This window comes from Chelonia mydas, chromosome 7 (genome assembly GCF_015237465.2).
Source record: "Chelonia mydas isolate rCheMyd1 chromosome 7, rCheMyd1.pri.v2, whole genome shotgun sequence".
NCBI classification, from domain to species: domain Eukaryota; kingdom Metazoa; phylum Chordata; order Testudines; family Cheloniidae; genus Chelonia; species Chelonia mydas.
In genome coordinates, this window is record NC_057853.1 from 14790594 (window position 1) to 14807505 (window position 16912).

The 16912-nt window shown below is 40.1% G+C and overlaps 1 long non-coding RNA gene across 2 annotated transcripts in view; it reads right to left on the reverse strand.

Moving 5' to 3' along the window:
• LOC122466545 overlaps positions 1-16912 on the reverse strand; it is a 214044-nt gene that overhangs the window by 63393 nt on the left and 133739 nt on the right. For both annotated transcript variants that reach the window (XR_006292156.1, XR_006292157.1), the window contains one exon: positions 14555-14617. This is a non-coding gene — a long non-coding RNA (uncharacterized LOC122466545). The remainder of the gene's footprint in view (positions 1-14554; positions 14618-16912) is intronic.

Sequence of the window (16912 nt, forward strand, 5' to 3'; positions counted from 1 at the left end):
GAGAGTCTGCCCACTCCATTTTAAAAAATAGTGGGCCCTGGAACATTTTCTATCTGTCTTTGTTACTGTACCCAGCAACCTAACATCTTTATTTTTACTCAAGAAAAGTATAGCACTGCACTGTAACAGGATTAAATGTCCTTTGAGCTGTTTTCCTATATTTCAAACATTACAGCAGTCTGATAAACCCTCAAATTCAAAATATAGTCGAATGGTCATTTTATTGTATCTACATCTTATTATATTTCCTGGTTGAGAAAAACCACTTTAAACTGGTGTTCAGAACATTATCTATATTTTGGAAATGTTATAGTTTTATGCCAAAACTCATGCACATCCCCAAAGTACGAAATGGCACCTAGTTACTAAAGAGGGTTCTTCCATGAATGCTCCAGGTTGTGGGTGGTAACTGACCAAACCGCTTCTGATCCTGGAGACATTTAATATTAATATTTGGGACTTGTTAAAGCACGACTAGTTTATTAATTGAAAACTTATTTATACTTAGTTTAGGGCCTGAGCTTGCTCCCTAGCTCCCATTAATTTCAATGAGGCCAAGATCAGAGTCTAATTTATTGCTGCTATGTTATGATTGAATTGGAGGTTTTCTGGACATCTTTTAAAATTTCCACCCATTTTGGATGAACTGAGAAAATTATGGACAAAAGTCTAATTGATTATAAAACTACATAGGAAATGTATTATGGGATGAGACCAGCAGTTCATCTAGCCTAGTGCATCTCATTTTTCAGGCTGCTGACCCCATATGTCCAAGTCAAACATTTCACTCTTTTATTCTTGCTTTCATAGTAAATATATCAATACTGTTGTGTGTCTGAGTTAATGACTCGGGGTTGTCAAAATAACAGGCTCAATTCGAATTATTTAATGTAAGATTATCAAGAAAAGATTAGTACAGCACTATAGAGAATACTGAAAGTAAGAGATACATTAACACCCTTTGTTGTCAGACTAAGCACTGGATATGTGTCTCTCTGGCATCTGGAAGGGACACACAGTTTTCATTCCCTCAACTAAGTTCCCATATCAGAATCATTACATAGGGTTTCAGACAAAGGAAACCTCGTTGCCAAGAATATTCTCCCAGGAACATATGTTGTGATGTCATTTCTATACATTCTCAGTTTACTTGATTTATGTGTGACGGCATGATTATTTACACCTGGGGGGACTAACAATTCTTCAAGATAATCTCTCTCAGCGGGTCCTTCTTCCCCCACCATCATTCTTCCCTTTTGATTCCCCTATAGGAAAGATCTACTGTAACAATCATCCCTTATTAGTGTCCCAAGTCTATATATGCGTGCGAGAGAGAGAGATGGTTTCCAAGAATATCTGGAGTTGTATAGACATGAAGGTGCTTCAGGATGTTAAAATACAGCAGAATAGATAAATTCCTGAATAGGTTTACTTACTGGTCAAGGACCAGTGTTCTGGGTCTTAGAATTCAGACATGCTCTTTGTTGGAGATAAAGATTCTAAAGAATAGTTACTATAGTTACAGAAAGAAAGCACTAGAAGTATTAATATTTACTAACAGGTACTAACAATACCAACAATGATAAGCCTACATAGTTTGAGAGTGCTTTGAGAGCTTGACAGGGAATACTTAACCTTGAAAGGTACAGGTGAGGGGAAAGTGAGGGAGTAAGATTTTCTTTGTTTTAGATTGTACTAAAGTTTTCAATGCCTTGTGGCCCCCCTCCCACTAATTATTTTTCATTATTCCCCTTGGCGGGGGCGGTCACTACCGACTTGTTGTGAAACACTGATCTAGCCAATTTGCTAGTCTCTGACAACGGCCGGTAGCAGATGCTTCAGAGCAATGAGTAATAAAGCCCATCAGAGACAGACAATTACAGAATGTCCTGCTTCTAGGGGCAGTTTCTTTCTAACCTCCAGCAAGTTGTGGCTAATCATGAAGATGATTGATTCCTTAGAAAGAAATTATCCTAGTTTAAATTGTGTGACCTGTAACAAAATAATTCATTTTAACATTTTTTAAAATACGTTAGCTTTCAATATCACTTGTGACTTCTCAAATATTTCTATTATTTAGATATAGTGTATGTTAATTACAACATGGTCATTTTAACTGGGTGTTGATTAAGTGGACACTGCAGTGAACACAAGAAGCTGTTGTAAAATTAATATGAAAAGTCTTGAAATAAAATATTGTTCTAAATAAACATTAGGAAAAAGTTCATTTGGGGGGTTGGTGATTTCCTGGTTAATTCTTTCCCTTTTTAAATCTGTCAACTTCCATATTTTAAAACTGTAGCCAAAAATATTACCTGCATATAACAGCTAGGTGAAACCCACTTAACCTCTTGGTAGCGTCTGAAATCTCCCCCATTAAAAGGTCTAATCCTGCTTCTATTGAAGTTATAATTGACCTCAATCTGAGTAGAATCATACTCTAAGTGGAATTTTTGCTAATATTGTTCTGAATAAATGGCAGTCGTTATCATTCAACTAATTCAGCTGCCTGAGAGTCGTCCAAGTTAAATGCCTGCCAATTAAGAAGAGTATAATGTGTTATCTTACTTAATAACTTTTAGGTCTAAACAGGAATATTTCAGTTCCCCTGAATTTAAACGGATTTGGCAAAGGTAAAAAGTGCCAGAGGACCATACACTTGTTACTTTCTTTCTTTCTTTGCAGTACATCACTGAAATGTCCATAGTGAAGCAAAAGGGTAGCCACAGATGCCAAACTGATGGACCTGAAATAGATAAGTTATGGATAGCTAAGGCTAAAACACCTTGAGTTTTGATTTTTTTTTTAATCTAACAAGCTAAGCACAACACTTAGTTGGAATACTTCCAAGCAAAGGTGAATTGTCATAGCAAGTGGCACTGTTATCTCAGTAGCTAGTCCTCTTCCCTCTGAGTCTTTATTGGGTCACTAGTGATGAAACTGCTATGTGGAAGGTAGACAGCTTGTGGTCATTGAAGATTACAACTGCACTTCTCTTAGAAGTGGGAGTATTAGCCTTGGTGTCCTGGCCCAATTCCTAAAACATGGAATTAACTTCTCCCCAATTAAATTTCTTCCATAATTTCAAACAGGAGATATTCTTCTCTTTCCTTCAAAATACTCTGGTAGGTATTGTCATTGGAAGAGAATGGATTCCATTTTTCCTCCTGTGACATAATTGCATTTCACTGTATTTACTGAAATAAGGGCATGAAAGCAGAGTGGGTAAAAAACTGAATTTAATTCCCTGGTCCCACTCACCTGACCTGGATTAAGATAACAAAAGTTTATTGTCCTTGTCACATAATAGGGTCAGTGTCCCTTGACTCCTGTAGTTTGTTACATCTTCCATTTCAGACTGGAAATCACTTTTGGAGAGAGTGGAGTGCCTAACTGCCATTTGTGTGTTTGAAAAACTCCCACTTTAAGATTAATTGTGCTGTGTAAATATAAGGCATTATAAAGTTAAGGTTTCATATTACAGAAACTATCCTGGTCAGACCTTTTGATTGTGTGAATCCTCAGACCTCTTGCACGTTTTCAGTGCATATGAGAATCAGCTTCACCTGCTCAGCTGTACAGTGATATTCTTTGTCCCAAAGTGCTCCCAAAAAAGCAGAATACACAAAATCAAGCCTGGGAGTTGTAGTGTCAACTCCAAACTCTATTTCTGAGCTATTTTGATGTTTCCAAAGAGTGCATACAACAAATGGTTTATGCTGCAGTAACCAGAATAATATTTCTGGCTGACAAATAGAGTTTCAGGCAACACAGCCATCTGGCTACATAGAAAAATCACATGCAAAATATAAAATGTCCCGGTTAGTCAGCTAATGATGGTCCTTTAAAGTTTTGAACCACTGTTATAACTTACACTTAAGGCACTATTTATGTTCACCAAAAGCAATTTCGTTTATTAGAAACTACAATATTAACAAACTGTTATAGTATTTTAGCCAGTCTCTATGCTGCCTGGCTCATTCTTGTCATAGGTGCATTATTGGTTCCAACATACATTTAAAAGAAAAAAGTTTTCTATTAATCATGCATTTGCCTAATCTAGTGTGTTGACGAATGTTTTGTTGAATTTTTTTTATTCATTATACATTAAATTTTACAGATCAACACATTATAAATAATAAAGAATTAATACTTGGCACTTTAGCATTAAGATCAGTGTATTCACTCTATATTAGCTACGTATTTAATCTTGTCCAGCAGCGATGGATTTCTCTGTTGTTCTGGACCACAAAAACTGTTGTACCCACCCCACCTCACCTATGGGCAGGAGAAAAAAAAACAGCCCTTCCCTCTATAAGAATGTTCTCGACATGGGGAAATTCTGTTCTCATTGAACTCAGTGGATTGTTTGCCATTGACTTCAATGGGACCAGGATTTTTTCCAATTGATTTTAGTTCTGAAAATGGATGAAGGTTCAGGGAAGTTAGTAGATTTCTTATGTTATCCTAGCATGTTTGTCCATCCCTAAACTAAATATTGTGAATCAGATTCTGCTCTCAATCACATTGATGAAGATCCCAAGTAACACCAATAAACTTCAGGGAAGTTATTCTGAATGTATATCTGTGTAAACTGACTGCAGGTTTTTGCTCCCTGACCCTTCACTGAGAGTACTTTCTGAATGCTAAGGACACAGAACTGTTTTCTCTTACTGCCGATCTTTCTAGCATTACTTCGTAAAAACATGGCATTGCCTAGTGCAGATTTATTCCCCATGCTCACATACTGATTTCCCATGTAGGGGGTGCTGTTTATATGACTGGTTTCAGAGTAACAGCCGTGTTAGTCTGTATTCGCAAAAAGAAAAGGAGTACTTGTGGCACCTTAGAGACTAACCAATTTATTTGAGCATAAGCTTTCGTGAGCTACAGCTCACGCATCCGATGAAGTGAGCTGTAGCTCACGAAAGCTTATGCTCAAATAAATTGGTTAGTCTCTAAGGTGCCACAAGTACTCCTTTTCTTTTTGTTTATATGATTATCACTTCTCTTTGGGCAAAATCACCCTCAAATTTTCTATTGATTTGCAACTTGCTGCATAAAAAGTGAGCTCTTAAAATTATGAGCACAGGCTAAATAAATGATTCATGTAGGCTGGTTTTGTCTGAATAAATTATTTGTTTTTTTCTCTCATCCTGGCTAGGAAAGAATATAAAATTAATGCTATTCTATACAAATAGAAACTCTTCTAAAATTCTGACCTAATCATTGGTGTTTGCTAAGCAAAATACATATGGAATTTCTTCAGGGTTTGCGGGGTTTTTAGTATAATATTAACACCGTGGAAGGAAAGAATCAAACAATAAGATATCCCATTTATGGACATCAATTATAGATGAGTACAAATGTTATTAATATTGCTGTTTTCTTAAGTAGCTTTTTTCCCCTTTGGAGATACAGCCTGATTGACACCCAGAACACTTTATCCTCTGTGGTAAAATTTTAAGGCAACCATTTGCTTAAATAAAATCATCTGCAAAATTCAGACCCTGAGAGATCTTTATTTTCAGTAAAATAGCTGGAGTTTACATTGACTGGCACTTTAGGAAACAGGGGAGCACATGACAAATGTTATGCACTCAGCTTTTATTTTAAGTGGTGGTAAAGGCAGCAGACCCAGAAAGTGTGATCCAATTCCCCGAATAGGAGATGTACCAATCTGTACTTGAGATGTACCAATTTGTGAGATGTACCAATTTGTACTTGGCACTTTGAGGCCCCCTGCTGGAGGTCCCAGCACACCACACCCCAGGAAAGGAACAGTGAAGGTGGGCGCTCCAAACCTGCCTAGACAGGCTGCCCAGAAGTAGTCAATTATAGGCCAGCAGGCTCAGATAAAAGGAGCTGCAGGGCCTGAGTGGGGCCAGAAGGGTTAGGAAGGGTGCTCTACTCTGGCCAAAGGGAGCTCGATGGGCTGCATTAGCTAAGCCTGGAGCGAGAAGACCTGTGGGCTCTAGCCTTAAGGTAACGGACAGAGGTCAAGAGGCCAGGTGGGAAGAGGCCCACCCAGAAGTGGACAAGCCCAGGTTCCCCCCACCAGCCAGTGCTGGAGTGGCCTAAGCCCCAGCAAGGGTACACATCTAGTTTAAAAGCCCAAGAAAAGGGGCTAAATTTAAAGGGCCTAAAGACAAGGCTGAAGACAGACCAACAGTTCCAGTTGGACTTTTTACAAAAAAAACAAAGAAAACCCAAACAAGCAAGAAAGGGGTTAGATGAAAAGGGCCCAAAGAGAGGGCTGAAAACACTGATAAGGACAGACAGATAGCCCTTGCTGGACCTTTGATACCCCCAGAAGGGATTCATTCAATTTTGATTGTGTGACTTGGACAGAGGGCTGAGCCACTGAACACATACCAGTTAGGTCGACAATCTACAGGCAGTGCCAGGAGCAGGAAAAAAGATTTCAGCTCCACACTCAGCTGACAGGAGGCACTCATGGGAGCTGAGCGTCCCCCGTCGCACAACTGATTCTGAAAAACGTCAAGCTTTCACACCTGATGGTGCCTACTGACCTAAGGGAGTTTTTAATAATACCAATTACTCGTAACAAAAACCTTTTTGTTGGTGTGGAAAAAACTCAAACTGAAAAGTTAGCTACCAAGTAATAAATAAAAGGGGCAACCATCCATGTTTGGAGCCATCTTTTGTAGAACAGAGGAGGAAAGCACAGGTTTTTTTTTTAAAAAGTTTGTGAATTCAGGGCTCATGAAAGGTTAACAAATGTGGAGGTTGAAGTCCACAATCCACAGAACACAGAACACAATCTACAAGCCTCCAGGTTCATGTTGTCCTCAGGCTTTCTGCTGAGTTACCCAATAGTGGTGAGTAGTGCCAGCTGTAGCATAGTTGGGGTAAGAGGGACAGTTGTCCATGCAAAATTTGAGTGAGATCAAGCTCATTTCATATAGCCATAGGCCAACAAACAGCCAGGGGATGGTAACAACAATGGGGCACTGCAAGAAAGGGCTGGGATTATTGAGCTGGTTCCCTAGAGCTATGTCCTATTGCCAAGTTCTTTGAGGAAAGCCTGTCATCGAAAACACAAGCCTTTTCTAAGCCAGAAAGAAGGAGAAATCTACCTACATCAAAAGAAGTGACCCTAATGGGAGTCTCCTCTCCTAGAAACCCTTCACCAGAGATAAGGAAAGTCAAAAGGAGCCAGAAGTCTGTTTGCAAAGTAGAAGGGGACTGCAGACTAGGAAGAAAGCAAGCAAGTTAACTTTCATAACATTTCTCTCCATACATAGAAACATAACTTACCAATATCTGGGCTTAGTCTCATATCAATACATAGCTCCCATAGGAGTTACATGAGATGCATCACCCTAACATCTGAATTGAACTCTATAGGTTTGCTTCATTGCTTGTACAACGTCTGTTCCTAGCAAATTATTGGAATACTTGCGGCCAGATTCCAATCTCATACCAGTTTTGCACTGATGTAATTCCATTGACTTCACCGGAACCCCTCCTGATTTACACTGGGGTAAATAAGAGCATAGTTTTAATTTAGTTTGGCTTTTATAGCATTCCACCCATCTAACGGCTAGTTTCTGACAAATTCATTTAGTGAATAACAGTCTCAAAAACTATACTTTGTATTTCTCAAGGATTTAGACATTAGCAAACAGAAGTTATCGAGCTGGAAATTGTCCATCTGTATATGTGAAGATACAAAATGTACCAGTCTAAAAATTATTTTCTTCCAAGTGCTGAATAAAAGTAACAGAAAATGTTACTGCCAACACAGAGGTGTCAAGAAGATGGAATAGGATCCACTATAATATGGGAAAATGTCTGCTTGTGTATTTTGTCATCAAATTGGAACATTTTCTACACAGGTGATATGGCAATATGATTTGAAAATGTTATAGCTACAGTAATTTTCATAGTATTACAAAGGTGTTTTGCTGACGTATTTAGCCTTTCATATATGGATTTGTTTATAGTTATGATCATTCAAAACCAGTTAAATAGACATTTCCTGCTTGATCACTACCATATATTCCAGCAAATTCACCCAGGTAGGTGTGGGGATGTGACAGTCCCAACAGCTGGGAGTAGAACAGGATGGGAGTCAGAAAGTTCATTTGCAGGAATTTTCCTGCCACAGCTTTCTGCTAAACTCTAATCATCAGAAAAGCGAGGGCAATCAGGGTATGTCCACACAGCAAAGAAAAGCCTGTGGCTGGCCTGTGCCAGCCGACTCAGGTTTGCGGGGCTCAGGCTATGGGGCTGTTTCATTGCTGCGTAGACTTCCAGGCTTGGAATGGAGCCTGGGACCCTGCAAGGCAGGAGGGCCCCAGAGCCTGAGTTCCTTCCAGAGCTCGGAAGTCTATACAGCAATGAAACAGCCCAGCAGTCAAAACCTTGCAAGCCCAAGTCGGCTGGCATGGGCCAGCCATGGGTTTTTCTTTGCTGTGTAGACTTACCCTCAGACTCAGGGCTTATACACGTGTTCTAATTTTTTTCAGAAGCTCCTAGGTGGCCAGGTAAAAGCAGTAGCTTATCCGTACCTGGCAAAAAATGAGTTCTCTTTGGGACATGAGTGCACCACCTCAAACCCGTTCATTTTGCATCAGTGCACTAGCACGTCGACTACATAATATGGAGGATAAACTAAAATGGCAAGAGGCTCCCTACAACATCGATCCGAAGACAGAAGATCATTCCAGCCACCTTTGCACTGCAGCACAATGGACGATCCCAAGTCCTACAAAACAATGCTACACAAGTTTAGAACAGGAAACAAAAAGAATACTACTATATTCATTTGTTAAAACAGGAGAAATTTGGAGTGAGTTGGGATTTGGCCAGGAGCACTCAAAGGCCTCGAGTCCACGTAGTTGGCAAGACATCAATTTTAGTTCCCCTCCTCCAAGATGTATTGATTTAAAAAGATGGGATCGTTTTCTTTTTTCTTTTCCTTTACTCATGTTAATTCCATACTAAGAGAAGCTCAAAAGCAGCTAACAATGACTCTTAATAAATCAGTTGGACTTCAAAGAACATTTCTTCTTTGGGTGCAGTATGGTTTGCCACAAAGGAAAAGGATATCTCGTTTCCTTTAAAATAAATGGAAGGATAATATAGCCACACTATAAATAAGTGTAAATCATTTCTTAGTGCCAGATTAGCTTGGAACAAAGTGTCTGCCTCTTCTGATCCTCCTCCTTCACTTGGACATTTTTGTTAAAGAAGTTGTTTTTAAGGTCAGGCTTGACAAAGCCCTGGCTGGGATGATTTTGTTGGGGATTGGTCCTGCTTTGAGCAGGGGGTTGGACTAGATGACCTCTTGAGGTCCCTTTCAACCTTGATATTCTATGATTCTATGAAGTTTGCCACCAAATTTTTTTTTGATGTTCTTTTGTTTGATGTAGATGACTAGCAACAGTCAGACTAGTTTGAGAGACAGACACTTATGCCAGACTTTTCCTGAACTGATTATGCCCAGAAGGGAGGAAATTAGATCAGGAGTGTTGGAGAAAGGGAAGGATATGAACAGGAGGAAAAGGAAGAAGACTTCTAGAGTTTTCGCTAAGCAACCATAATGGGAGGGGGGGGGGTATTGTCAAAAAGGAACTTCTCCATTTTGTGTTGCTCAATCTCAGAAGAAAGTCCTGATTTAGGGTACCCAATACTAATTGGCCCAATCGTTGGGTCCTAGTGCCACACAGGAGTCCGGGGGGAGGGAGTGATACAAAGGTAGCCTTAAACCACTGTAAGGTCCACCTAATCCTGGCAGGGGACCTGTTCAGAAATACAACTTGGGGAAGCCTGGAAGAGGGGTACTTTGAGCATGCTTCCTTTTCCCTGAGCCTGCCCAGAACACCAGGAGCCAATACGCTTGCTGTATACCAGAAAGGGATTCCCCATCGCTGGGGAATCCTCAGGCAGCTAGACATTCTGCTTTTAGTGTCACTTTGTACAAGTGGAACAGTTCAAAGCATAGATTCAGAGATTTTAAGGCCAGAGGGAATGTTAGCTCATCTAGTCTGACCTCCTATATAAAACACAGGCCATTGAATTTCACCCAGTTACCCTGTATTAAGCCCAGTAACTTGTGTTTGACTAACAAAATATCTTCCAGTCTTGATTTGGAGATCTCAAGAGATGGAGAATCCACCGCTTCCCTAGGCAGTTTGTTTCAATTATTAATCACCCTCACCATTAAAAAAAGTGTGCATTATTTCTAATTTAAAATTTGTCTGGCTTCAATTTCCAGACACTGCTGCTTTTTATGCCTTAGCAATTAGATTGAACAGCCCTTAAGTATCCAGTAATTTCTCCCCATTAAGGTACTTATACACTGTAAATCAAATTACCTCTCTCTTTTTGATAAACTAAAGGGATGAAGCTCCTTCAGCCTCTCACTGTAGACATTTTCTTCAGCTCTCAAATCATTTTTCTAGCTCTTTTCTGGACACTCTCCAAATTGTTCAATATCTTTTTAAAATAGGGACATCAGAACTGGACATTTTATTCCGGTATTGGTTTCACAAATGCCACATACAAAGAAATAAACCCATCTCATTATTCCCTTGTTTCTGCATCCCAGAATCAAGTTAGCCTTTTTTGCCACGGCATTGCACTGGAAGCTCATTTTGTCCAATATGACCCCTAAATCCTTTTCAGAGTCACCGCTTTCTGCGATACAGTTCCCTATTTTGTAGGTAAGACCTATGTTCTTTTTCCTAGAAGTATGACTTTGCATTTGGCTGTATTAAAATACATTTTGTCTGAATGGGCCCAGTTTACCAAGAGATCCACATCACTCTACATGACTGCCCTGTCCTCATCATTCACCACTCTGCCAAACTTTGTGTCATCCACACATTTTTATATTTACTTCCAGATCACTGATAAAAATATTGAATAGCACTGAGCCTAGACGTGATCCCTGCACAACCCCGTGACGTTGCACTCCATATGCTTTAAAAAAATATGTTTATAAGTGTGAATACGATGTAACTGGAATATGCTTTATGCAAAAGGTCTCTTGTAAGGTATCATTACAAAGCTTATGTTCTACTGAGTGTATTCATCCTATTTGTTGTATGTATCATTCTGGTATCTAAAACTAGAAATATGAAGTATAACTCTGAAGTCCTATTGTAATTATGCAAAGTGTGGGCCATTAATGGTGGCTTGGACTCTTGATGGCTCCCATTAACTGGGACAATTGGTTGTGAATGGCTCTGTTTACTTCCAAAACTTCCTGTGTACCTGCCGAGCCTTGGAAGAATGGAGACTCGGGGTCTCACAGGACATATAACCATGTCACATGATACTGGAATTCATTTTAAACCTGGTGCTTTTCCATTTAGAAGGAGGGGTGGGAACCCACAGAGAGAGACAAAGGATTCCCGCCTTGCGCCAAAGCTATAAAAAGGGTGGGGGAGGACAGAACAAAGGGGTCCCAGTCATGTGGAATCCCCTGCTTTTCACCTAAGATGTCTGCTGGAACTAACAAGGACTGTACCTGGGGAAAAGATTGGGCCCACACTAGGAAGGAGTCTAGTCTGTGAAAGGTTTCAGAGTAGCAGCCATGTTAGTCTGTATCCGCAAAAAGTACAGGAGTACTTGCGGCACCGTAGAGACTAACAAATTTATTAGAGCGTAAGCTTTCGTGGGCTACAGCCCACTTCATTGGATGGAGAGAGAGAGAGAGAGAGAGTGAGAGCGAGCGCGAGCGCGCTATTATCAGCAGGAGAAAAAATGTTTGTAGTGATAATCAAGATGGCTCATTTAGACAGTTGACAAGGTGGTGTGAGGATACTTAACATGGGGAAATAGATTCAATATGTGTAATGACCCAGCCATTCAAACCCAAGTTAATGGTATCTAGTTTGCATATTAATTCAAGCTCAGCAGTTTCTCATTGGAGTCTGTTTTTGAAGCTTTTCTGTTGCAAAATTGCCACCCTTAAGTCTTTTACTGAGTGGCCAGGGAGGTTGAAGTGTTCTCCTACCGGTTTTTGAATGTTATGATTCTTGATGTCAGATTTGTGTCCATTTATTCGTTTGCATAGAGACTGTCCGGTTTGGCCGATGTACATGGCAGAGGGGCATTGCTGGCACATAATGGCATATATCACATTGGTAGATGTGCAGGTGAACAAGCCCCTGGTAGCTAATGTGATTAGGTCCTATGTTGGTGTCACTTGAATAAATATGTGGACAGAGTTGGCATCAGGCTTTGTTGCAAGGCTGTGAAAAGTTTACTGGAACATCTCTGAGGGTGAGATTTACTTGTACTCCGTTTCTTAATATATTAGGCTTAGACTTACGTGTTTTGTTTTATTTTGCTTGGTAAAATAAAACCAAATGATTTTATTTTGCTTTGTTCTGTCTATTATTACTTGAAACCACTTAAATCCTACTTTTTATACTTAATAAAATCACTTTTGTTTATTAATAAACCCAGAGTAAGTGATTAATACCTGGGGAGCAAACAGCTGTGCATATCTCTCTATCAGTGTTATAGAAGGTGGACAATTTATGAGTTTACCCTGTATAAGTTTTATACAGAGTAAAACGGATTTATTCGGGGTTTAGATCCCATTGAGAACTGGGTGTCTGGGTGCTGGAAACAGGGGCACTTCCTAAGCTGTTTTCAGTTAAGTCTGCAGCTTTGCGGGGCATGGTTCAGACCCTGGGTCTGTGTTGCATCAGGCTTGCGTGTCTGGCTCAACAAGACAGGGTTCTGGAAGTCCCAAGCTGGCAAACAAAGCAGGCTCAGAGGTAGTCTCAGCACATCAGGTGACAGTCCCAAGGGGGTCTCTGGTGACCAAACCCATCACACACACACACCCAAAAAACCAGCATTATTTGATGATTCCTCACTGACAATTACTTTTTGAGATCTGCAGTACAGGCCATTTGCTGACCTTACATTTGTGTGACATTTAGTTAGCTTGAATTTATTAAAGTGGATCGATGATTTGAAAGTTCTCTTCACAAAACAACAGACAGCCTCTCTCATTGATAGAGCCCTGTGATGATACACATTTATATCCAGGGATGTGGATATCCGCGGATATAAATCAGTATCCGCAGAACCACAGGGCTCTCCTGGGAACTGCAGCAGCGAAAAGAGCAGAACGTGGGGCTGCCGCTCCCAGGAGCCAGCACCCCGTGCCAGCAGCTCCTCTGGTGCAGCTGTACTGCCCACAGCCTCGCCCCCAGCCCTGTCCCAGACTCTTCCACAGAGCTGTCTGTGCCTCTTGTGTGGGGGCGTGTGCATCACTTGAACACAAGAGAGTGACCAGGGACAGCTGCCAGTGAGCCTGGTGCCCGCCTCAGTGAGTGGGGCTGGGGGTGGTACAGCCTCGCAGGAGGAACTGCCAGTGTGGAGCGCTGGCTCCTCAGAGCGACAGCCAACAGTCTGTTTCTTTCACGGCTGCAGTTCCTGGGAGAGCCTTGTGGTTCCGCGGATACCGCTTTACATCCACACAGATATCCGCATCTGCGGATCTAGATTTGTATCTGCTCAAGGCTCAACTCATTGATTTTTCTGGGACAAAAAATGATCCACTGTATAATTCATAACAATGTGGTGTAGTAGGTAGAAGCCAGGATCATCCCATAACTGGCCATAAAATGCATGCCAGCAATTTCATCTCCCACAAACAAGGGATTAAGCCAAAACTGACTTGTGGCAATGTATGAACCAGGCAGTTTTCACAACTAATTTGGGCAATTAGTTAAGAGATTAAACCATCATAATAGACTCCAACTTCACTTCTAGCCTGAATGCCCTAGATAGAAATGAGTAAGGTATCTGCTCCAAAATATTTGTTTTTTTAACACAATATGGCTGTTAAAATTCAAAAGTTAATTTGGTGGGTGGCTTGGTAATTAAATTATTGTGGGTCATATCTAATTAAAAACAGATTTCAAAGCACATTTCAAGCTGTGGGGCTGGATGCCAGCTTTAGGTTCCCTAGCAGAGCTTTGCATACAATCAAATTGAGGGGGTAGGAAATAAAAGCAGCCAACAGTAAGAAAAAGTCAAAAGATAAATTCCTCCCAATTTTAAAAATATTTTTTATCTTACAGTTTGATCCCTACATTTTATTATTGGCCATTCCACATCACACATTTCTGAAAAAAAGCCCAGAGACTAAAAGAAGAAATCTGAAATTGGAAACAATTAACCTCTCTGATTTTAAAGATCATAGTTGCATCTAGGTTCTGTATACATTTTTATTCCAATGTATTTGAACAAAACAGAAACAGACTATCTACAGATGTAGGACTGACAGGCATTGGAAAAATGTCTTGTTAGCATAGGGTACACAGACCATTAACTTGAATAAAAAGTATCAGAATTTAATTTAGCATTTAGCCTTGTTTTGCTGGGGTATAGTGTAGACACATAAGCATATCACAAACTCCACTTCTCCTGTCCTGACAGCTACCACTTCAACATCCTTTGCTGTCAATGCCACTGCTCACTCACAACAATAAACTAAGGGACACACACAGGGTCTTCATGTGTCAAGATGAGGTAAATCAATTTCAATTCTTACCATTGTGGAAGGTCACTGAACATCGCTAGTTGCTCTGTGGCATTGGTGTTTCGAAGTATAGTTCTAAAGGGAGAAGAAGAGAAACACATGTTTGGGAAAAAGATACTGCACTCTGACAATATTTTATATTATCCCAAACAGAGACGCTCCTGTATAAATGTGGAGTAGTATGCTCCTTACCCAGTCACAAAAGATACACACAGCATATTCAACAAAATTCATCAGAAAAAAAGAATACATAAGCCCCATGCTGAAAGACATTCTGTTTCTGCTAAGTGCCTTGGAGAAATATTTAAGAATAGTTTGCCCTTATTAATGCCTTATTCCAAATCTAGATCAGGCCCTGTGGAACCTAAGGTCATTGAAAGATCACCAAAACAAAGGAAGCTGAAACCGTTTAGGCTCATCTCCCTTCTCTCCTTAAGTGTATTGCAGTGGTTCTCAAACTGTGAGTTGGGACTAAAATGGGGTCATGACCCACATTAGAATGGGCTGGTCAAGGCCAGCGTGAGACTTGCTGGGCCTAAGGTGAAGCCCAGGGCCCCTCCTGCCTCTGCCTGGGCTCACATAGTACTTTTTTGTTGTCAGAAGGGTGCAATGAGGTTTGAGAACCGCTGGTGCATCCTGTTGATGAATTTTGATGTTACGTAGGTATTAGCCTCCAAACAACTTCAAAAAATGCAAGGGTAAATCATGTACAACCCCTTCATTAATACGGCCCCCCAATGAACATGTATGGCCAATAATATGGCACATTAACAGCGATTGTAAAATCAGTCATAGCGGTGAATATACTGCTATGCTATTATTCAGACTGCTGCATCCTCCCTCCTATGCAGTTCGTCACAGCATATTTTATCTAGAAGATGCGACAGCCATGCAGAATTCCTTTCTAAAACTGTTTATTATGAGTACATGGAAGGATAAAGACAATGCCATCGGCAGATGACAGGATTTTGGTCACTTGAGAGTTAACGATTAATCCAGATTTCTTTTACTGTCAATTTAAAAACTGCCATCCCACCAAAAACCAATCTTATATTCTAAACCTCATTCAGCAAGTTGCTTAAGCATGAGTTCTAAGCTTAAACTGGTGTCTAAGCATAAGCTTGCAATGATGAAGAGGACAATTTTCAAAGGGCAAGTAGACTCCTAACTCCCATTAAGCACACATGTAACAAGTTGCGAAAAAAAAAAAGAAGTGAAACTTCTCTAAGCAAGAGAGCTGGTCTCTGTTTAACATTTTATTATCTTTAACAGGCAATAGGATATTGTCAGTATAAAATATATTTTAACCTACTGTAGGCAAATAGATAAAAACACTAGTACAGAGTGCCATAACTCAACATTTGGGGTATCCCCCCCCACACACACACACACACCACAAAAGTATCTATTTCCATTGCTGCTTTTGACATCAGTAAAAATGTTATACATTGCCTCTGGATATGACAGAACTTTCGGCTAGCCATACACAAGCTATTATTAGAAAGTATAGATCTTTCCACTTGATGTTCTTCTCCCTGATTGCAGAAACAATGACACTATATAAATTAATTGAAGCAAAGAAAATATCTTCTGCCTTCTAAGGCTTTAAAGTATCCAATAATGAAAGTTCTCTTTTGGTTTTCCTGACATCCTAATTTCATTTTCTATGCGAAATTGTAAAACTGGCCAAGGCAACACTATAATCTTAAGCAGAACAGCATCTCTTGTTTTGTAATATTGCACTTGGAGAACTTGAAGAAAGCAGAGAAGGTTTGCAGCTCACACAGTGCATAAAGAGTTCTGCAATTATAGTAGGGGTGATGGTTCAAAAACGTTGCCATTTTTAATTCATATTGGTATAACCCAACGGTGAACGCATGTTTCACAGGCCCCTCTGCCATTCTTCAGAGGGTATGTGGTGTTACAACCCAAAGTGTAGAAGCTTGCCTCTTTAGCTCAAACTGTAGCAGCTCATGCTTTCAAATGTGGAGGTCCTCAGTACAATCCTTAGGGTGTTAGCCAAGATAGCAGCCATCATACTGACACAATGTGTTTGCACAGATGAGAGTGGATATTACTGTTTTGCCTTTTTAGTGGTCCCTGCATGTTTATTTTATACTCAAAAATGTTAATGAAGTGTAACTGGGGGAAAAATAGCCCTGTTCATCCAGGAATTAGATAGCTGTATGCTAAGATTGTTTTAAAGTTTTATTAATATATAATACCTTCACAAACTTAAGAGCACAGAGACACCTCATATTACCTTTTGCTCAGGGACCAAAATGAGAGTGACTAAAATCTTAAATGGGGAAAGGAGGTGGGTAGGCCTATATTATCGACAAACTGAATGTAAAACACGAAACAACTGAA